The sequence below is a fragment of the Clupea harengus genome, chromosome 1 (genome assembly GCF_900700415.2).
Source record: "Clupea harengus chromosome 1, Ch_v2.0.2, whole genome shotgun sequence".
NCBI classification, from domain to species: domain Eukaryota; kingdom Metazoa; phylum Chordata; class Actinopteri; order Clupeiformes; family Clupeidae; genus Clupea; species Clupea harengus.
This window is the reverse complement of record NC_045152.1, coordinates 21502325-21527229: the sequence shown is the minus strand read 5'-3', so window position 1 is coordinate 21527229 and position 24905 is coordinate 21502325. Positions and strand designations below refer to the sequence as shown.

Sequence of the window (24905 nt, the reverse complement as noted above, 5' to 3'; positions counted from 1 at the left end):
ATAGTGGGTCTATATATACTGTCAGTATAGTGGGTCTGTATACACTGTCAGTATAGTGGGTCTGTACACACTGTCAGTATAGTGGGTCTGTATACACTGTCAGTATAGTGGGTCTGTATACACTGTCAGTATAGTGGGTCTGTATACACTGTCAGTATAGTGGGTCTATATATAGTGTCAGTATAGTAGTCCTACTGTCAGTATAGTGGGTCTATACATACTGTCAGTATATCTTCACATGATCTTATTTTCCTATATTCATGGTATATTTTACAGCGCATTGAATCCATGCTGTCAATACAAGATGATACTGATATAGATGAGTGTAATACTTTGCAGCTCCATTCTTTGAAAGCATCACTGTAACGCCCTTTCTTTCCACTGATTTTGATGAACACTAGATTACCTGCTGAGCCTGTCTTGGCTCTGAAAGCTGTAGCCTTGATCTCTCTTTCTCACTGTCTTCCTCCACTGATTCTATTTGTCTCTCAGGACATGTTTTTGTAACTTTCACAGCGAATGAGTTGCAACTACCTGCCAAAACACACACACCACTGTTAAAGATAACAAAAACATGACCACAGACAAACATGAAACAAACAATGCACGATGACATTGTAATATTATTTGGAAACAAAAGCATTCACAGGGGAATCTGTACACACAACCACAAAAGGCACACATAAACACACACACACACACACACACACACACACACACACTCATGATGTGATACTAAGCCCACCTTGTCACATATCTGCATTATAGATTTGCTAGCTAATTATCTTTGGGCCTTTGTGAGCCGCAAAGGGGATGGCTGAAGGCCTGTCTCTGTATCCCTCTCTTCCATTGCAGCTATTAGAAGCTATTTCATCGCAAGGCTCTCTTGCTCTCTCTGTCTCTTTCACTGAGTCTCTCTCTTAAACACACACACACACACACGCACACCTACACAAACACACACACACACACACACACACACACACACACACACAAACCCATCCACCATTATGTTATCACAAATGATCACTAGAAGATTGTTCTCTCTCTCTCCTTTCTCTCTCTCCTTTCTTTCTTTCTTTCTCTCTCTCTCTCTCTCTCTCTCTTTCTCTTTATCTTTCTCTCTCTCTCTCTCTGTCTCCCAGAAGGGTTTGGGTGATAAGAGGACAGCCAGGGCTAAGTAATGCAGAGACTATTTTACCCCTTTAGCACTACTCACAGCCACGAGGTGCTGGCCTAAAAGCCCTGCGGCACATCTCATCAGTGGAGGACGTTTACTCACCTCACCATCTTTATAGGTATACTTATTAATTGACAGCTTTTCATTTAGCTAAATGGATGTTCATAGAATGGGCTGTGCATAGATTGCTGGCGCCTTTACTTAAAATAAACAACAACAACAACAACAACAACAACAACAGCTACACAGAGTGTTTCGAGGTTGAAATTCATCCATGTTTCAATGAAGGATGACAGACAAACACTATGAGTCTATTATTGGTTGGGAAGATAATGATGGATCTCAAAGTCCTCCATTTTAGTTGGGTTTCAGCAGGTTTTCATGTCTTTGGAGGGCCACAGTTTGCACAGCTCATTAGAAACCACAGTGCGTAGGAACAGAATCTGGAACCTCTCAGGCACACAGCCCTGAGCTGCACATTCAGCTAGCATTTGATTGGTTAGATGGAAATCATTTCATATTTGTTGCTAGCAGATTCAGCTATATTCAGCTAACGCAACTAGCAGACAGAAGTGCAGAAGGAGACCTTTCTAAAGGGTTGTTATGACTAGCATTGCACCCACACCAGACCATAGCTCATCTGCTACTTTGGTATAGTGTCCGTGTTACACAAATGAACAGTGTTTATCAACCCACTCATAATTTGTACTTACATCTATACTAACCTTAATGAACGTAATTACAAAGAAACCTGCTCAAAACATTACATCCCATAACAATAATTTGATTGCTGGGTCCTTTTGAATGTTATTGTGAATGATACTATATTCTAAACATATCCATATTTGTTATAATAGGGTAACTACATGCTTATTACAGATTAGTAAGACTTCAAAAAATCACCACAGGTTCTGTATCTGTTCACAGATCCATCTGCAACAAAACACTGGCTCCAGGTGATTAAGCAGAAGTTTTGAGGTGGGTTAGGCTAATACACACACACACACACACACACATACACACACAATATATGCACACCATAAAATACGGTTGACAAGCTATGCAGAGGCAAAGGAGGAAGCACAGATGGGCAAACACTGAAATCTCATTTGAGTACATCTGTGAATCCCAAAAAGCCTTTTAAAATGCCCAGTGTAATCTTCCACAGTCGAACACAGATAGACACTGTTACAAGCACACTCACAAACATCCCCCATGCAAGCACTCACACGCACACACACACACACACACACACACACACACACAAACACACGCACACACACACACACACACACACACACACACACACACACACACACACACACACACACACACACACACACACACAGTCCCAAAGCAGCCATGGTGCCACACCACATTTTGGCAACAGCACCTCAGAGGACGAGCCAGCCATTAAACTCCACATGTGCAGACCTTATCCCACTAACCCTCGTTTAAGGGTAAATCAGAGTATAAATTACTAACCCTCGTTTAAGGGTAAATCAGAGTATAAATGTGGATCGAGGATTGACAGGAAGAGGAAATGGGACATTACAATGGGAGCGATGGGAATGAAGAGAACCAAAGGAGTCCAAATACATGGAGAGAGGGGAAAAGGAAGAGCAGGATAAAGAAGCAGGAGAGGGAGAGAACTGAAAGAGAAGAAAGCTGAAAGCCATGGCGAGGGTGGAATCATTCTCATTAGCAAGAACACTTAGACACCCCTTCTCTCCCTCTCTCTCCCTCTCTCCCCCTCTCCCTCTCTCTCCCTCTCTCTCTCTCCCCTCTTCCTCTCTCCCTCTCTCTCTCTCTTTCTCTCTCCCCCTCTCCCTCTCCCTCTCTTTCTCTCTCTCTTCCTCTTTATATGTTTTACCATCCGCTGGTTTGACCTTCTAGGGACGATGGTATCATCGGCGATTCAGAAAGAAATGAGTTTTGTCTGGAATCTCGAATCCAATCTTCATAGCAGATTATCAAACCAACAAGATAATGGTGTAGCCATGAACCTTAAAGGTTTTTCCTTCCAACGTATACTATGACAAAAACAATTACAGTTGGAAAAGCGCCTAAAATAAGTGAAATGCTGGAGCACACATAAAGTATCTCTTAGTCACAGCACCAGTCAGAGACCTACACCGCCACCCCTTCATTAGTTGTTCTATTCACAGTCATGTGGCAGAAGACAGCCCATTTGTAGAGCATTTCACTGGGTGTTAATCTCCTTTGCGAGACAGTGAGATTAAATTTGCCCACAGTTATTTGACAACAGAGGAGCTTGCAGACATCCATAATAGCTGTTACATGAGCAGCTTTCCCCCCTAGCAGAAGAGCTGACACATCTGTGCTATACTCTGCAACCTCTGGGCCCCGCAGAACAGAGCCTTCCTGCTCCTGCTCCTGCTCCTGCTCCTGCTCCTGCTCCTGCTCCTGCTCCTGCTCCTGCTCCTGCTCCTGCTCCTGCTCCTGCTCCTGCTCCTCCCCACAGAACAGAGCCCTCCTGCTCCTGCTCCTGCTCCTGCTCCTGCTCCTGCTCTTGCTCTTGCTCTTGCTGCTGCTCCTGCTCCTGCTCCTCCCCACAGAACAGAGCCCTCCTGGTACTGGAGGTCCGCACTGATGCCCTCTCCGCTGCCCTCACTACAGGTTTGCATTTGAGCACATGTGATGCCGGGGTGTTGGATGAGAAGGAAAAGAAAAGTATGGGTACAAATGAACTCATCAGTGGAACAGAGCAATTGGTCTGTAAAGGGCCCACACTGAAACAATATGGATGTTAAAGGCCAGCTGTGGTGGAGGTGGGGTTTTTTTACACAGTAAAGAGGTTCTGAGTGGTTTATAAGTAATAGATTTCAGCTATTACTCAGCGGATATGTCTGGCAGACTGAAGCAAGGCGTTCTTCTGGTCAGCTCCTCTAAAAGTGGAGGATCTAAAGGGCTATTTTTAAAAAAAAAAAATTTTACGAAATTTCAAAGCAGCATCTGAGGAGAACAAATGCTGCAACTGCTATCAAACTGCTCCTTAACGCACTGACACAATCATTACAAGCGGCCTTGCCGGATGTTCATTTCCCTTTCTTTATGGGTTTTTCTCCTCCTCGCCTGTGAGTGATTCCACAGATGAGAGATAAAAGCGGAGCTCATCACAGGGCATTCATGTTGGGCAGAGAGAGGTGCTTTTCTCTGCCAGACTCCAACGCTCTGGCTCTGGCTCTGGCTCTGGCTCTGCTCATAGGTTTAGTGCCTGGACCAGAGGCAACCTGCAGGGGGCTCTGTCCTGTCCACTAAAGGCCTCAGTAATAATAATAGTAATATTAATATTTGTTATTATTATTATTATTATTATCATTATAACAATAATAATAATGCTGTGCTTTCATATACAGAAATAGGCAGACACACACACACACACACTTATATATATATATATACACACACACACACAATCAAATCAAAAGTATACAACAGCTCCTCAGCAAGACAATACAAATATTATTCTCTCATCAGGCAGACGCACATTGCATGCATTATTGAGAAAACATCCCTAATCCCCCTACACACACACACAAACAGACACACACACACACACACACACACACACACACACACACACACACACACACACACACACACACACACACACACACACACACACACACACACACACAGGCGAATACGCACGCCCACATGCACACACACAATCGACATTAATCACAACCTAGCTGTCTCACAGTCTCCGACAGCAATCATGTTGAACAATCAATGAGCCCTTCCCTCTCTCCCTCCCTCCCTCCCTCTCTCCCTCCCTCTCTCCCTCTCTCCCTCTCTCCCTCTCTCTGCGCTCATGCATATTTTATCTCTTACCACCAGGTTAGCCTGTGTGGATTCACAGTACCACACACACGCACCCACACACTTACAGACAGATCGAAAGACATACTCACACACACACACACTAGGTAGTTACACAATTCACTTGTATGGAAGCTTTTTTTATCGAGTCCCTTCTGTAATATGTGTGTGTTGAGCGTGCAGTCTGTGGTGATACAAGGAGTTCTCAGAGGAGTGAGTTCTCAGAGGAGTGAGTTCTCAGAGGGTGTCTCCTCCTTGACTCTTTCTATTATAATGTACTCACAGTGATCTTTATCTTTTAGTATTGGGACATTATTCAAACACATTCTTATAACACTGACATTTAATGTTATAGCATTTAAAGCACAGACTAAAGTTTTAAAGTGTAATCTGATTTCATTTACAGGTGATAATCTAAAACATTGATAACACACAAAGCAACATATAGCTACAAACCATTCTAAAATGGGGAAATGAGAAAGCGAACCACACAGCTTAAAATGGAGAGTTTTCTAGCTTGTTTTGAAGCTCGCAAGGAACAAATGTAATATTTAATGGAGGTTGTCCCAAAGGACCTTGCTGTAAATTATTCTTTGTTTTCAGTGAGACTGCCAAGTATTTGTCAGAGACCAAGAGCATCCTCACAGGAGAATGCAAGTGTTACAAATGTTACATTAATTTGGGTGTTAAAAAAAAATACTCATATGAAGCAGTTAGCGTACAGAACAAAGGAAGATGAAATTGTATGTCATCTGCCAAGTAAAACAAGATGTCATGATGACAAACTGTTTGGCACAGAGGTACCAGGTGCAAGACATTGGCACCGGTCCAAGAATCAACCAAAGCACTTGACTGCTTTCTGTTCGGGTTCTGCTTGACCATAAAAATAAGCTTTGTGTCTCCTGATTTTACTTTAATTGATTGTTTTTTTTATAGGGAGAAAACCCATTTCGCTAATCACACCCGTTTACTCCCATTTTACCTCACCACAAAACCGCAGAATTGACAAAAAAACTGTCTTGTCCCAGGATGGATGAAATTAATGCAGCCCTTAATTTCAATTGAAAGGGGTCATAGAAGAAGGCATCAGCCACCTTCATAAGGCTGCCATTAAAATGTCTCTTGATAGCAAAGCCTCCAAAACAGGGACATAAATGTAACTCAAAGGCATAATTCCATTACAGGACTGTCCTCACCAAACACTGTCCATAAATATTTACAACATATACTCAGAAGAGGAGAAAGAGGGAGAGAGAGAGAGAGAGAGAGAGAGAGAGAGAGGGAGGGAGGGAGAGAGAGAGAGAGAGAGAGAGAGGGAGAGAGAGAGAGAGAGGGAGTGAGATGGAGGGAGGGAGAGAGAGGGAGAGAGAGAGGGACAGAGAGAGAGAGAGAGGGAAGGAGAGAGAGAGGGAGAGAGAGAGAGGGACAGAGAGAGAGAGGGGGGGGGGGATTTATAGGTTATGGTCAGTCTGAGCTGAAGTGTAATTTTTAAAATGACATATAATGCAAGGAGATTGATATCCATACAAGTTTATTTGGTGCATAAATAAGGTGTGGAAGGCAAGAGGGGGGCAAGATTAAGAGAGAGACAATAATAACTAATACAAATGGCCCAACAGTGCAGCCATTACACTCGCATATACAGTACTTGAATAAATATTCAGACACACTGGTGCGGGGGACTTCCAACAACAAGGTTATTATCAAAAACTAAAACTAAAACTAAAACTAAAACGACGAAAGACGAAAGGGGACATTTTCGTCAACTGAAATAAAATTGAAACCAATAATGAATCACGATTAATTACCATTTATTAGTAAGTTATCACTCACTGTAAAATGTATTTATTTAACATTTATTTATTTCTGTCTCTTTTCAAGTGTTTGTACCAAGAATTAGACTTAGGCAATCAATTTATTGTGGATTAAATCACCAATTTTGCCATCACTCAAGATGTTTTCACCTCTTGTTACTTATCCTCCTTACAAATGCTTTATAATACTAACTATATTTGTATTGTATAATATTATATAATAATAACTACTCCAGCCTTCCACAGCAAGGCATCCCAGTCCTCACCTCAGGAGACCTCTGTACTGCATGTTTGACAACAGTACCTCCATGCCCCAAGTGTACCTATTTATAGTTTTGATGTAACTGTAATGCCTGTGATTATCTCAATGCCACTGGTGAGGTCTGTCAAGTGCAGTAGAGCACAGATTGATGCAAAACGCAGAAGTCCCCAGAAGCAGGATAGAGATGCTTCTAGAATATCACAATAGGGTTTGCCTCATAAGAGAAGAGTATTTAGAGTGTTCAACTTTTACCGGTAGAAAAGACGAGTTTTGTCTACGGTTCCAGAAGAGACTTTTTTGGAAACCAGTTTGGCAAAGGTTAGCACGTGTTAGCACATACGTTTGCACCTGTAATCTCTAAAATACCCAGAGTGTAGGTACTAAGTAAAGTCACAAAGCGGCTTAATCACAGCCTTGAAGCCTACCTTGTTTATCAGGAACATAGTCGATAAAAAACTGTCTGTTTTGATGGTGTTCACTCGATGGGTTCAGGCACAAAAGGACAGTGTCTAAAAGTTTGGGACGTTCCGTCTCCGGAGACACCCGTCATACGCAGTGATCCGGTTCCAATGCCCGGTGACCTTTAAACACACTGACACATGCAGTCATGCTGAGAGGCAGAGTTCGGCTAGGTTCACGCTCAACCGACCAGCACTCGCATCAAAGCAGGTGCGGAGGCAGAGCGAAGCATGCAGTCCCAGTAATACACACAACAGGAATACATACAGCATACTGTGGCTAGTGTCGCTTCTTGATAATAACATGGTTAGCTTGGTAATGGCCTGTGTAGTTCATGGTCAGGTGCTATGCCTCTGTGGAGTGCATTAGTGAAGACACGCTGTCAATGTGGGAGGGACATCCCTTAGGCTCCCACGGATCCCATTGACTCTGTTTACCACGGATCAGGAAAAAAAACATGACCACAACTTTTTAGGTGTCAACACATGTACACACAAACACACACACTTCTAAGTAAATGCCTGGATGTGTGTGTGTGTGTGTGTGTGTGTGTGTGTGTGTGTGTGTGTGTGTGTGTGTGTGTGTGTGTGTCTACATGTGAGTGTTCATAAAAGTAGAAGACACAGCATGATGCCGCACATTGTTTCAGATCACGGTCTTGAAATCATACCTCAGGGGTCCAATGGTGGCATCCTCATTTTACCTGCCGTCACCATGACGATAAGAGACAGTTTAGGGGGGTGAGCACCTGACCTGAGAACAAAGATGGAAGGTTGACTACTGAGATGTAAAAATGTAAAAACAAAAGGAACATTTCAGAATGAAAAGACAAAAAGACAGCTGGTAGATGAAGTCTGGGGATAAGGGAATCCCTTAGGAATGAAGCCTAAGAAACAGTCCCAGAGGACATGGTGGCTGATGTATTACAGTTGCCCCACGTGGAGAACTGCATTTAAATGGCTTTCCTCTTCATCAGAGTACCATTAATTAAAGCCTTCTAGTATATTGTTAGTACAAAATATCACTATGTCTCATCCATCCGGCAACTACTGTGTTTTCACACTTACAAGAGCTAGTTTGACTACTGATGCCTATAACTCATGTTTACCCTGGAGCCGATGTAGAAACATCATTAACAAACGTGCTGACTTGCAACACTGTGCAGGAGGATGCCCCAGGACTGGTAGTACTGTGAGGAATATGGCTCACGATAAACTGGAAGTGTGTGGCAGTGTTTATGGCCTCCAAATCCACACCGAAGATGCAAGCTGGATGGTCATCATGGTTTGATTCTGGTTTTAAAATGTTCAGTAGTGAAGGGACCAGCATAGGTCATAAGAATATGCCATAGTCAATAAGTCAATGATATTATACCTAGTCATAATTGTTACTTTTATTTGGATTTAACTAGCCATGAGTGGACTTTGCTTGGTGAATATTCTTTGTCTCTGACCTGGGTAAGTGAGGTGTGATACTAGACTCTCACCCCCCCCCCCCAGGTCGAGACAAAGAACCCTGCATGCATGGCCCATTTGAATAGACGGTGACACCCCTTAGATATAGTGTATTTAACAGACTGTTCCTCAAGGAACAAATCAGATATGCTGAGGTGAAGTTCTGTGAGGGAGGATGGATCTGAAAGTCTCTGTCTCACAAATGGTCGGCCGCCATTCTTCAAGAATAAACCTGAATCCTGACTGATCAAACCTAAGACTGAATCTTCAATATATGGTATAAAACTAATTACCATCAATTGGAGGTCCTACCGAAAGATATGTTCTTGTATTTGCTGATTCGAGTTTGCTGTAAGATGTCTCTTCACCCTGGGTTGACACAACACTTTGGTGAGTAAACTTACTTAATCTTGGGAAAATATGTGCCGTAGATCGTAGTAACAGTCTTGAGATTGGAATTCTCAGACGGAATTGAGTCTTTGCACTAGCAAGTTCACCATGGGCAAGCTAAAGCTTAATTCGAGTGTGTGAGCCTTCAGCTCCATATTCACATCAGAGTGTTGAGTAGTTCTCCCTTGGGAGAAGCTACACTCTTGAGCCTGCTCTGTTTAGAGAGTAGCAGACATCTGATTCAGCACAGTCTGAGCTGTGGGTTGGATCATTTGTGAAAATCTAGTTTCTGCCACGCTCAGATATTGTTCCCAAGAGGATAGAAGTTTTGTGGTCATAACGAGTGTTTGGAAAATCTTCAGCATTTTTTTTTTTTTATATATTTCAATTTAGAGATTGTTCTAAGTCAATTTGTAAATTATTTACATTAGATTGTGGAGATTCAGTTCTTGGATTTGACCAGTCATGATTCAAGACATAGGATTCCTTTAAGTCCAGATTTCACAATGCTTTTGATAAAGTCAGATGTTAGACTGCTAAATGTTAAACTGTGTCTGTTCACACAATAGTTAGACAGCTCTCACGCATACCACTTAATTCACACTTCAGGCACAGCCGCACCTGTGACCTTGATGGCCCATTAAGCTGAAGTGAACCACACTAAAGCCACATAGCAAGACAAACTTTAAGCATTTGTTTTGCATACACATTGATTTTCTTAATTCATGCTAAAATCATTGTATGAAGTGTTACAATTATGAATAATTGTAAGCGTATTTTTAACGGAACAAAGTCTTCATCCTTAGTGTATGGGTTTAAGGTACATGGAAAATAAGATGTTTTTTTTTTTTTTTTTTCGGAAACCGTACGTGATCTCACAGCAGCAGACGACTGCTGTTAGATCAAAAGGCGGAGGTGTTGAGCTTCAGAGAGAATTGACCTTAATAAGATGATAACTGCAAAAATGTGTTTTTTCTCAAAACAGGTTTAGCTGCTGAATTTCTGACTTCATCAAATGATCCAGGAGCAATTAATGAATTAAGGAATGCCTTAAATGGTTTGGCATTCAAGTGCCATTGGAATCTGGATAAAAATGGATTTTATGAGATACTTTTGTAACTAACTAACTAACTAACTGTAACTCTGTTAACAGATTGATTCCTTTCTCTTAGGGATGGACACACCTGTCTCCTGAACAAGCGAATGAATGTGTGTGTATGCCTGTAGGCTGGCCAGCCGTCGTATGAATGAATGAATGAACTTACAGGACTGTTTAACCTACATTTGACCACTGACTTTGTCTTTAAGTGAAATTGTTTGAATTGAAGGAGATTTAAAAACGTTTTCTTTCTTTCAATCATTCCATTTCTTTCAAACATTCAACTTCTTTCAAAATCCCCACTCTCAGTTCTTTATTTGGTTAGTATGGGTCTGTGGTTTTTAAATGCCCAAACCTTGCAGATAACAGGATGATGTGATGTCTCTTGTGAGATTAAAGGAAACCTGCTTTTGTCTGAGATTAAGCTGTCTGCCGTCTTTCACACCCAATACCAAATGTCTATTGTCTGATGTGTTGAGTATGCTAACAGGCTTCCTGCCTCATGGAGGTGTTGGCCGGTATTATCTTTTTCTGAGATCTCGTTACAGACAGTTTTTAGGAATATGGAGAATAGCGATGACAAAAAAGGAAGCAGCTTCTCACCAAGGTGTCGAAAGGGGGACCATTCCAGAAAATCAACAGATGAAGGAACAGCAGAATCGTTTGAACTTCAAACAAACGCCATGCCGCATCTGGCCAGGACGTCGAAATGAGGACAAACTCAGACCACAGCCATCAACCCAGATCAACACCTCTGGAATCCACAGGACCACCGCAACACCTGAACCGATGACCACCACTCCCCAAGAAGAGATGACGGGGACACCTCAAAGAAATGGCAATCTCCTGATATGCTAAGAGATGCATAGGTGGAATGACCCCATAAGGAGCAAAGACCACAGGAGGGGAACAACTGAGACAAGCCAAGCGTCACAGACACACACACACACACTAACACGCACAAACACACACACACGTCCTACCCCCTCCCAAGGAAAGTCAACCCTTGCTTTTAAACAAAGGCAAGACACAATACACAGAGTGTCAAGACACACACACCTTCAACCATCATAGACGATCAACTCCAAGGGACCACGGAAAAATCGGGAACGATTACCATCACCATCAAAGACACACACATTCTGGAGTCACACACACGAACACACACACACAGAGACACACACTTAACCGTATTACCGTCAACCCACATTACAATAAAGTAATGCTCCATGTCATGTACCCCTCAGTAACCAGAAAGGAAATGTTTTAAAATGTTGTGACACTATAATGTATCTCCCATAATCCGTTATCTTCTGTACTATTGTTTAATCCTAACCTTTCATTTTAGCTTAGTTTACCTTAGAGTTAACATGTGTAATTAAGTTTGTTCTGTGTTCTCACCGCTTGTAAACTGCATTTTCCGAATGGGTACCATGTACATATATGTATTACTTCTGTTATATTTCTCTGCTCTCACGGCTAAAATAGGATGGTTATGTTGATATAACATCGGGAAGGAATTTGTCCCTAAATCAGAGGTCCACACAATTGGCGAAAAAGCGTGGGGCACTCTGCAACATGGGTTTCGCCTTCCCTCGTGAGAGAATGCCACATTTATGAGACAAAGACTGAACAAAGCCACTCACTCAAGAAAAAGAAAATAGTTAAATGATCTGATGTTTAAGACATACAGTCTTAAAAAGGGGGAATGAAGGGACCAGCATAGGTCATAAGAATATGCCATAGTCAATAAGTCAATGATATTATACCTAGTCATAATTGTTACTTTTATTTGGATTTAACTAGCCATGAGTGGACTTTGCTTGGTGAATATTCTTTGTCTCTGACCTGGGTAAGTGAGGTGTGATACTAGACTCTCACCCCCCCCCCCCAGGTCGAGACAAAGAACCCTGCATGCATGGCCCATTTGAATAGACGGTGACACCCCTTAGATATAGTGTATTTAACAGACTGTTCCTCAAGGAACAAATCAGATATGCTGAGGTGAAGTTCTGTGAGGGAGGATGGATCTGAAAGTCTCTGTCTCACAAATGGTCGGCCGCCATTCTTCAAGAATAAACCTGAATCCTGACTGATCAAACCTAAGACTGAATCTTCAATATATGGTATAAAACTAATTACCATCAATTGGAGGTCCTACCGAAAGATATGTTCTTGTATTTGCTGATTCGAGTTTGCTGTAAGATGTCTCTTCACCCTGGGTTGACACAACACTTTGGTGAGTAAACTTACTTAATCTTGGGAAAATATGTGCCGTAGATCGTAGTAACAGTCTTGAGATTGGAATTCTCAGACGGAATTGAGTCTTTGCACTAGCAAGTTCACCATGGGCAAGCTAAAGCTTAATTCGAGTGTGTGAGCCTTCAGCTCCATATTCACATCAGAGTGTTGAGTAGTTCTCCCTTGGGAGAAGCTACACTCTTGAGCCTGCTCTGTTTAGAGAGTAGCAGACATCTGATTCAGCACAGTCTGAGCTGTGGGTTGGATCATTTGTGAAAATCTAGTTTCTGCCACGCTCAGATATTGTTCCCAAGAGGATAGAAGTTTTGTGGTCATAACGAGTGTTTGGAAAATCTTCAGCATTTTTTTTTTTTTATATATTTCAATTTAGAGATTGTTCTAAGTCAATTTGTAAATTATTTACATTAGATTGTGGAGATTCAGTTCTTGGATTTGACCAGTCATGATTCAAGACATAGGATTCCTTTAAGTCCAGATTTCACAATGCTTTTGATAAAGTCAGATGTTAGACTGCTAAATGTTAAACTGTGTCTGTTCACACAATAGTTAGACAGCTCTCACGCATACCACTTAATTCACACTTCAGGCACAGCCGCACCTGTGACCTTGATGGCCCATTAAGCTGAAGTGAACCACACTAAAGCCACATAGCAAGACAAACTTTAAGCATTTGTTTTGCATACACATTGATTTTCTTAATTCATGCTAAAATCATTGTATGAAGTGTTACAATTATGAATAATTGTAAGCGTATTTTTAACGGAACAAAGTCTTCATCCTTAGTGTATGGGTTTAAGGTACATGGAAAATAAGATGTTTTTTTTTTTTTTTTTCGGAAACCGTACGTGATCTCACAGCAGCAGACGACTGCTGTTAGATCAAAAGGCGGAGGTGTTGAGCTTCAGAGAGAATTGACCTTAATAAGATGATAACTGCAAAAATGTGTTTTTTCTCAAAACAGGTTTAGCTGCTGAATTTCTGACTTCATCAAATGATCCAGGAGCAATTAATGAATTAAGGAATGCCTTAAATGGTTTGGCATTCAAGTGCCATTGGAATCTGGATAAAAATGGATTTTATGAGATACTTTTGTAACTAACTAACTAACTAACTGTAACTCTGTTAACAGATTGATTCCTTTCTCTTAGGGATGGACACACCTGTCTCCTGAACAAGCGAATGAATGTGTGTGTATGCCTGTAGGCTGGCCAGCCGTCGTATGAATGAATGAATGAACTTACAGGACTGTTTAACCTACATTTGACCACTGACTTTGTCTTTAAGTGAAATTGTTTGAATTGAAGGAGATTTAAAAACGTTTTCTTTCTTTCAATCATTCCATTTCTTTCAAACATTCAACTTCTTTCAAAATCCCCACTCTCAGTTCTTTATTTGGTTAGTATGGGTCTGTGGTTTTTAAATGCCCAAACCTTGCAGATAACAGGATGATGTGATGTCTCTTGTGAGATTAAAGGAAACCTGCTTTTGTCTGAGATTAAGCTGTCTGCCGTCTTTCACACCCAATACCAAATGTCTATTGTCTGATGTGTTGAGTATGCTAACAGGCTTCCTGCCTCATGGAGGTGTTGGCCGGTATTATCTTTTTCTGAGATCTCGTTACAGACAGTTTTTAGGAATATGGAGAATAGCGATGACAAAAAAGGAAGCAGCTTCTCACCAAGGTGTCGAAAGGGGGACCATTCCAGAAAATCAACAGATGAAGGAACAGCAGAATCGTTTGAACTTCAAACAAACGCCATGCCGCATCTGGCCAGGACGTCGAAATGAGGACAAACTCAGACCACAGCCATCAACCCAGATCAACACCTCTGGAATCCACAGGACCACCGCAACACCTGAACCGATGACCACCACTCCCCAAGAAGAGATGACGGGGACACCTCAAAGAAATGGCAATCTCCTGATATGCTAAGAGATGCATAGGTGGAATGACCCCATAAGGAGCAAAGACCACAGGAGGGGAACAACTGAGACAAGCCAAGCGTCACAGACACACACACACACACTAACACGCACAAACACACACACACGTCCTACCCCCTCCCAAGGAAAGTCAACCCTTGCTTTTAAACAAAGGCAAGACACAATACACAGAGTGTCAAGACACACACACCTTCAACCATCATAGACGATCAACTCCAAGGGACCACGGAAAAATCGGGAACGATTACCATCACCATCAAAGACACACACATTCTGGAGTCACACACACGAACACACACACACAGAGACACACACTTAACCGTATTACCGTCAACCCACATTACAATAAAGTAATGCTCCATGTCATGTACCCCTCAGTAACCAGAAAGGAAATGTTTTAAAATGTTGTGACACTATAATGTATCTCCCATAATCCGTTATCTTCTGTACTATTGTTTAATCCTAACCTTTCATTTTAGCTTAGTTTACCTTAGAGTTAACATGTGTAATTAAGTTTGTTCTGTGTTCTCACCGCTTGTAAACTGCATTTTCCGAATGGGTACCATGTACATATATGTATTACTTCTGTTATATTTCTCTGCTCTCACGGCTAAAATAGGATGGTTATGTTGATATAACATCGGGAAGGAATTTGTCCCTAAATCAGAGGTCCACACAATTGGCGAAAAAGCGTGGGGCACTCTGCAACATGGGTTTCGCCTTCCCTCGTGAGAGAATGCCACATTTATGAGACAAAGACTGAACAAAGCCACTCACTCAAGAAAAAGAAAATAGTTAAATGATCTGATGTTTAAGACATACAGTCTTAAAAAGGGGGAATGAAGGGACCAGCATAGGTCATAAGAATATGCCATAGTCAATAAGTCAATGATATTATACCTAGTCATAATTGTTACTTTTATTTGGATTTAACTAGCCATGAGTGGACTTTGCTTGGTGAATATTCTTTGTCTCTGACCTGGGTAAGTGAGGTGTGATACTAGACTCTCACCCCCCCCCCCCAGGTCGAGACAAAGAACCCTGCATGCATGGCCCATTTGAATAGACGGTGACACCCCTTAGATATAGTGTATTTAACAGACTGTTCCTCAAGGAACAAATCAGATATGCTGAGGTGAAGTTCTGTGAGGGAGGATGGATCTGAAAGTCTCTGTCTCACAAATGGTCGGCCGCCATTCTTCAAGAATAAACCTGAATCCTGACTGATCAAACCTAAGACTGAATCTTCAATATATGGTATAAAACTAATTACCATCAGTAGCCAAACCTTCCCCCCCTGATCTGCTGAGTCTGAGGTTTGAGGGCAGACCTTATCAAACAGTCAAAACAGAGTCTGTGTCAAAGCCCTTAGGGGTTGCGTCTTGCTTTGTAGCGAGATGCTGTCAAAAGATGTTTATTTTCAGTGGGTTATCAAGGGCACCGCTGTCCAGAATATATTTTTTTCATGCTTGTGGCATTCTACAGGCAAAGAGAGTAAAACCAAGTGCACAAGTTTGGATCTGGTAACTCAGACACCACTGTATGGTTGGAATACCTTTAAACCCACAACAGGTTTAACATTGGACTTCAAAGGGGGCTTGTTCTTGACCATGTCGGGGGTATTTTTCATTGTGCCTTTCATATTTCTCTTTCAAATGAGAACAAAGAGAATTTTTTGTTGCTGTGGAGACACAAGATGCACACCTGCGTCCACCTATGAACCACTAGGTACCTTTGTTTCTCACTTGAGGCCCGCTTGTTTGATGTACTCTTCACCACATCCTGCCATCCTAGCCACCTTGCTAAGTAATTGCAAGAGCCGGGTACATACTTCTACACCCACCGAGGGCCGATAATCTCTGGATCTTAAAACGCAGATGGACTTTTAGTTTCACTTCCACTTCATGAAGGTGTGGATCAATTGTTCACAGAGCTGGCTTTTAAGAACAATCCAAAGCCCACTAGTGGGCTGCCACTAGTTTCTCACACACCTCCTGACTCTCTTATCTCTACTCTCAGTCTCTATTGCTATCTTCCAGTTCTTCACTACACAAGGGTTAAACTAAGGGCAGGGAAATGGTACTGAGGGTATTAAGTATTGTTTGACTTTGCGAGATGGTTTCTTTGTCATGTGTGGTTTCACTTGCATGGTGTCAGTGTGAGTGGTGATTTGGTCTCAGTCCTGCAGCGCAATAGATTTGCCTTAATAAAGATCTCAGAAATGCGGGAGTTCTGATCCCTGCAGGCTGCACCTCCCTGAAAGAAACTACCCCCTCCACCCATAAATAACTTCTGGATGTCCTCCATTCATGAATCCTCCTTATGTGATCCCTAGCAGTGCAACAACAAACAACAAACAACAAACAAGGCTGACTGCAGTCAGTTTTTTATTGCACGCACAACTCACAGCAACACACACGTGTTATATATATATGGAGGCGACCAGGACACACTACACACACACACACGCACACGCAGGCCTGAGGTCGCCGTGAATTTTTGCTCTGCCTTTAACCCATCCCGGATCGTCCCTCCTCCAGGATCCTCCAGGAGCAGTGGGCAGCTTCTCAGTGCCCGGGGACCAAGTGAACCGTCCGTCTCGGTCAGGGACGGACAGGATTGTTCTGTGACTTGGTTATCAATTATACTATGTGTGTAACTGAACTGGGTATTTAAGGGGAGACCGTAAAAAGCACTGAGTATTCTGAGCCAGAGACTCCCATGCTTTGGGTGTAACCATCACCTGAGCCAGGTATGTTCATACCCTTTGAATGTTTTGTTTATTTCTTAGGTACTTGTTACTTTAGAAAATTCACTTTAGCCTAGTTTGAATGTGTAACTGATTTAGTAACTTGCACCTGACAAATACATTGTGATGCTCTGATCCACTTTTGCCTCTGCTGGAATTATTGTATTACTAGGTAATGGTGTTACCGCACCGCATGAGTATAATTCCTTTCAAAACCAAAAACGTCAGGTCTTCAGGTACCTGGCTAATCACTTGGGTTGGACATGTTGTAGAATAACTGTCACATTGTATTAGACAACGGTGGATTGCCTTTTAGCCTCTGCGTTAGACCGAATGGTCAAACTGAGGTTGTGCAGCTTCCTGCCCCCCAGTCCCTGCACCAGTTCGGACATTCAATTCATTCATGGGAATGAACCAGTCTGTGGCAGCACTACATATACGTCTGCACCACACACCAGACTAGTAACAGGCTCTGTCCGTGGAATACGCCTAAATGAGAAAACGGCCCTGGCAAAAATCCTGAGCAATACTATCTCCAGAATAAACCAGATTAATATAAAGTAAGGGAGGTTCTCGTCATAACAAGTTCTAGGTATCCAGAAGAGTATCCCATAGGTCAACCTACTTAACGGGTAATAATATTGCATTAACAAAGCAGCAGCAAATGCTGAATAAATTGAGTATATATATGCAAAGATTAGGTCCTTTAATCAAATATATTTGATGCAAAACACGGAGAGATGAACACACAGAAACCTTCACCCACTCCCAGTTTCGTCGTTGGTCTGGAAAGTGGTTTCTTACATCCCCGCTGTGCCTACCCCTCCATCGCTCCCAGGACCCGGGGCTCATCAAGCCAGACCAGCGGGGGACATCGAGACTTCAGAGACCTCCAGCGGAGCTGCATGCTGCTCCACCCACCCAAGTCTACAGTTAAGGGGAAGGAGTGGATTCCCGGCCTCCGTGTCTCCATTGAGGGGCAGTGGTGGTGTTCGACAGGGAACGATTCGAGTATGAGTGCGACTTCAGCAGCGCAACAGCTCTTTTGGATCGGTTAGTGTCAAATGTCAGATGTTTCACTCGGGTGGTCCGATCACCTACTGCGCTGCTGCTGCTGCTACTGCTGCAGGTTCGACGGTTGCTTGCATCAGATGTATGGATGTTAAGCATGAAAGTGCACCAGGGGGTTTCAGGGTGGGAGCAGACATGGAGGACGAAAGGATCAAACAAACCCCTGCTGCCTCTCTTTGATTGGGATCACCAACAGCTCCTCATGCACCACGAATACTGCCAGCAGGGGCTCAGGCTGGTAGAGATTGTGAACAGGTTTGCAAACTACAGTGTTCCCTAATGCCTAGTATTTGATGCCATTTTCTTCCAAACTTCTATATATGCCCACAGCTCAAAGTCTTCTCATCTACAGGGAGCTGGAGACACACAGTGAATAATTGATCAAAGTCTTCGTTTCGGGAGAACTGCTCTGACCATCTTGTGCACTGAAAGCCAATACAAAATAGAATGGACCAGAAGGAAATGTTCACAAACAAACAATAAAGTCGTGTTTTTTTTTCTCCATTCTAGCCTCTCTCATCTGTTTCTTTTTCACCTGCAGTCTTGTTTTCTCTCCCTTCCTCCTCGCCCGTCGCGCATGTAAGCGATTCCATTAAGGTAGGTCTGCTTAAGGGCATGACAGCACAGCCCCAGTGAGAGATTAAGCCCTGAAGGCTTTCATTACAGGATTTGACCTGTAGATGCGTGCGCATCAAAACACAAAACACAAATACACACAGACACACACACAGACACACACACACACACACACACACAGACAAGCCCATATACGCACACTGAGCAGAAATGGTAAAACAGACACACACTGTCAAAACATATACAGATACAGTCGAAATAACCAAATATATAAACACAGTAAACCGTTCAAAATACGCCCACACACACACACACACACGCACACACACACACACCACCCCCCCCCCCCCACACACACACACACACACACACACACACACACACACACACAGAAATAAATAAAAGCAGAGACCCTCCCACAGAAATAAAAGGAAGCCAAGATTCACATAAAAAAAATTGTCAGAATGATTGAGGCCCCATTATAAAACACTAAGTGCTTTTCACATAATTAAAAACTCCATGTCACACAGAGCCAAATCTTAGAGACTGTGGTATCTTAGAAACTGTGGTTAACTTCCATCTCAGACCACATATCTGAACTGAACTGAACATTTCAAATATGAATTGTCAATCATATGCTTATATCTTTCAGAAGAACGTAGACCACAAGCTCATCTTTCAACTGACATGACAGTTCAGACACAACAGGCATAACCTATTAAAAATAATTCTACCCAGACAAACATGCTATTCATAGTCTTTACTGTGTCCATCCTTTTAGAAAACATTTTTTAGACTATTTTTTATCATTTTGACCAGAAGTTTGCAGGTTTCAAGAAAAAAAAAAAAAACATTTTTCTTCAGACAGGGAACTGTGAATAAGGCACAGTTATATGCCATTTCATCACAGAAATGCAGTCACCAGGGCTGCTTGTTGCAGGGTGGCAATGTTAGGAGGCACCACAGTCATGGTTTAAATTAAACCTACTAACGAAGGGCCATCATCACACTGCCTCCACACTAGTGAAATATATATATATACACATCTCAGCAGTGTGGAGGCAGTGTGCTGATATATATATAGCTCCTCTGAAGGGAGAACACAGCAACAGATGTCTCCACACAACATGGCTCTTTCATGGGGCTCACAGAGACTCTGATGGCATGATTGCCGGGTGAATGACTCCCTGATTTTGCTGTGTGTGTGTGTGTGTGTGTGTGTGTAGCGAAGGGAGAGCGTGGTCACCCCACCCGGACTCGAACCGAGGTCTACAGGGTGCCAAACATGCACACTGAACACAACGCCAAAGAGCCAGGCTCGATGGCATGGCAGTCAGAGCACATACTCATCTGTAGTGTGTGTGTGTGTGTGTGTGTGTGTGTGTGCGTGTGTGTGTGCGTGCGCGTGTGTGTGTGTCTTTCATTTCCTTTCACATGATAATGAAAATGTATGTCTGTACAGAGATAGCTCGAGAACCACTCGTAACTGGTGGCTCGAAATACTAAATGTTTGATGAGACGACACCCACACACACCACATTTGCGTACTAGTTTAAATTTCTCCACTTCTACTATCCTTGTCTATCGCTGTAGACAAACATATTGTATTCCTCAGAGTGCAGGGAAGAGTGTAATATTCAATACTGTGCTCATATAATTACCCTGGAAGGCAGGCAGTTGAAAGAGCATTAGCTATGGGCGCAAACTGTTGAATATAAAACACATGCTGTAGTCAGGCCGCTAAGAAAAGCATATGGATCAGCCCGTGGGGAGCCCCTTATTTAAACCAACTCCAAAGAGCTACTGAACTTCCTGGAGCTTTCCATCTGCAGAGCTGTGCAACATAAATTAATGCAGTAATGTGTGTAAATAAGGGAAGATGTACATTAAAAATATGGACACTGTAAATCAAGAGCAGCTTTTGTCATGATGAATGTCGTGAGAATGCATAATGCATGCCAACAGAATAATGCGACCGACATAATAGACAGACGGCATAACAAGACGCAGGTCGCTGGATCATAATGATACAAAAACCTATTTCCATATTCCATTTGCACTGGCTTGGGCTTCTCCAGGCCTGGCATGTCTCTGCACACAGTCCCAGCACTCAAGAGCACAAACACACACACGCCTCCCCAGAGAAAATTGAATTAAGAGCCTTATTGCAATGGCATGAGCTACTGCACACAAGCACAAGTGTGACACCTAAAAACCCAACACATGTGAAGGGAGACGAGGACAACTGCTCTTTATAAATGGAAGTCCAACTCATCCGGAGGGGGCCCAAAGTCTAAAGAACAGGTTCATTACGACGTCAACTTGAGTATGTTGATGAGAAAATTGCTCATCTTAGACAATAACTTAAACTCAGACCTTTTCAATGTTAAATGCCAAACAATGAAATTACTTATGATGTGTGTAGCCTCTGATTAAATGTTCTGTTGAGAAACAACAGAACTAATCATGCAGCGTAATGAAAGATGTCATCATAATCATGATTAATATTGATTACAGGTGCTTCACTGACACATTCATCTGACAGCTCAACACTCCTAAAAGGCCTGAATGGATTTGGGCTGATCACAACAATGTCATGCAATGTCATCGTTGCTTACTTATTTATACAGACTTGTTTATACAGTGTTTCGGGACTGTTTTAGTGAACCCATGGGTCACTCCTGCGGTCTATTACGGTCTCTCACTCTCTCCCTCACCATCTCCTCCTGTTTACCTCTTGCCATCTTTTTAAGGGGAATTAGCTCACTAGTATACACAGGGGAATTGTTATGGGAGCTTAAGAGATAGAAACGGGCATACATTAACCAGGCATACATTTAATAGAGAGCATTTCTTAGCACACAACTATATGCTATCTCACACGCCCTGTCTCAAACCCACATGCTAGCACTTTAGTTTAAAGAACATATGTTAACCATTAACACATAACTAATATGTGTTTGTATAATTGCCTAATAAAGTCTGCATTAAGCTTTATTGATCAGTTATTAGGCCTATATTTGCCAATTTCTTATTTTCACTTAATATGTCATTTATTCGTGGCACATTCTTAATAACCAACTAGTTAGTTTCTACCTAAGCTTACTGATATGTAATACAAAATAAAAATAAAAAATTGCTAGTACACTGTCTGAATATGTTACCTATAGGGACAGAATAGGTATTCCTACTGACAAATAATGTTTCTTTGCTCAATGCAATGGCACAGCATCCTCTAGCTCAGACATCCACTTTCATACATTGGAATGCCTCTGAAAGTCTTTCTGTCAGTCCATTATTCCATCATCTGTCAGAGCTCAGTCTAGCCACAGGCCAACCGAGATAGTCATTTATACATGATGGTTACTGTGATACCAACAGTTGTGTATGTGTGTGTGTGTGTGTGTATGTATGTGTGTGTGTGTGTGTGTGTGTGTGTGTGTGTGTGTGTGTGTGTGTGTGTGTGTGTGTGTGTGTGTGTGTGTGTGTGTTCAAGAATATGAGTACAGACTGTTAAAACAACTGTTTAACCTATTTTACCAGGTCATACAAACAACATGCACACACAGAGTGGTCAGACCACAACAGTGGTCATCTTAAGACAATGCTTAGGGACTGACGCACAGTCTGTTCTAAGGACAAGGATCAGGCAAATTTAAACTACATTTCCCAGAGGCTTCTCTCTTACTCTCAGACCCTTGACTATTCCTCCTTCACTGTACCAACACTGCCATGAGGGCTGTGCTCTATGACCTTATCATGTAGGTCCTAGAAAGGTTAACATCCAGGCGGCTGAACCGTGATTAAGTGTTTTCTTAATCACTGTGTCCATGGTAACACAGGGGGTAATGGTCAGTGTCACAGTTCAGCTTTGAAACACTTAAAGAAACAGACAGTGGAAATAACCCTGTGGGAATCTCTTGCACTCACTCGCTCTCTTTCCTTCATGCTCCCTCTGTTCTCCCCTCTCTCTCACACAAAAAAAAAATCTGTAAACCTCCTTTCTCTGTTGCAACAAAGCACAAAAATGTCTATTGCAAAAGCAAACTGCTTACTCTATTTTTCTGTGAGCTGACAACTTTGAACTTTGAAGAACTGTTATGTCATTCTGGGATGAACTCTGAACGTTTTTTCGTTTATTTTTGTAGCTTTTAGCATTATTAAGATAGAGGCACTTGGCACTTGCTGCTGCTTGCGACACAGTTTAATTTGAATGATGAACTTTGACCTTTTAAGACCCTCCATGACATTGCCATCCTAACCACATTGTATTAAAGTGAAATGATCAGTGACCCATTCAAATCGATCGGGTCTTTCTGCTTTGTTCAGTGGTGCCAGCAGCAGTCTATGGCGTCTCCTCTCTCACCTCTCCATTAGTCTCAGGCTGACGCTGGTCATCGGGCTCGAGGGGTCTCCCTCAGAGACCATCTCACTTCAGTGTCTGCCCACTCAACAAAACACAGGGGCAGCACAGGGCAAATAAAAGGGTTCCTGAGCTGGTGCTCAGAGACACTCACAGAGCCATACCTGACTTGACAGCCACACAGCATCACAGCCTCTTCTAAGAGTTTATCAAGAGTGTGTGTCGGAGTGAAATACACACATAAGACCGACAGCACAGAGAGAGAGAGAGGGACCTTCTGTTTAACATACCATTCAAATGTATTATACATATATACGTGTGTGTGTGTGTGTGTGTGTGTGTGTGTGTGTGTGTGTGTGTGTGTGTGTGTGTGTGTGTGTGTGTGTATACAGAAGTCTTACACCCACAATTTGTGGGTGTTAATTAGAAGGTGAGACAGCCCATATCCTAGACCCACTGCATCATACTTTCAAAAACAGGGTGATACAAGAGATGGGAAAAGAGAGGGAGAGAAAGACAGAAAGAGGGAGAGAACAAAGAGAGAATAAAAGAGTGTGATGGAGAGAGCGAGAGCCTCTCAAAGCGATCAGTCTCACACCATCAGCGTGAATCATTCAGACAGGTATTTCCACAACCCATGAGCTTTGAAGCGTAAGTCGAGTCACCTGCTTCAAAGCACCACTTGATGAAGTCCCAGCGTAAAACACTGAGCACAATGTTTAAAGATAAAGGATGCATGGCCGTGTGTGTGTGTGAAGGGCAAACAAACAAGACATCGCTGATATACAGTTCAAAGCTCATACGTCTTTTGAAGACTGGTTAGCTTTTGAAAAACACACAGTACATGTGTGAGTTTTGTTTTACAATGCTCTTGACATTTCAGCGCAGTCTCTCAATCTCTCCCTCTCCCTCTCTCTCCCTCTCTCTCTCATTATGTTTCTTTTGCTGCACAAAAGCCAAAGTGGTGTAAAGAGACAAGTCTTCTCCCATTATGCTGTTCAGAGCAGCATTTGTTACCCTGGTTTATTCAATTTGTTAGCTCTAACAACTCTTATTAGCTTTTGTCCTATAAAAGATGTTTTCATGTAACCAGATGCTGAAACAGCCACACCGCTTAAGTTAACGCCACTTAATTTGATATATTTCAAATATTTGGGGGGGGAACAGCATTTGTCTTGTTAATTCATTGCGAATACTAAATAAATACACATGCATACGATGCATTGTAATGATCACATTTCCATTCAAACATCTGTGGCTCTGTGCACTTTCTAGACAGCCCCCTCATTTTCTCTCACCCGTTTTCTTGCCTTTCATCTACCTGGCATCGCTGATTTGCTGTCACGGCATCTGAGCTCCCAGCCACCTGGTTGACTGGGTGGTCCTGCAGTGACATGCTCCCATCCAACGTGTCACATGCAATCAACAGAGAAGAG

At 42.4% G+C, this 24905-nt stretch overlaps 1 protein-coding gene across 2 annotated transcripts in view; it reads right to left on the bottom strand.

The window, feature by feature from the left end:
* The window catches only part of asic2 (acid-sensing (proton-gated) ion channel 2), a 337257-nt gene that overhangs the window by 251372 nt on the left and 60980 nt on the right, over window positions 1–24905 (bottom strand). The gene's annotated exons all lie outside the window — the stretch shown is intronic.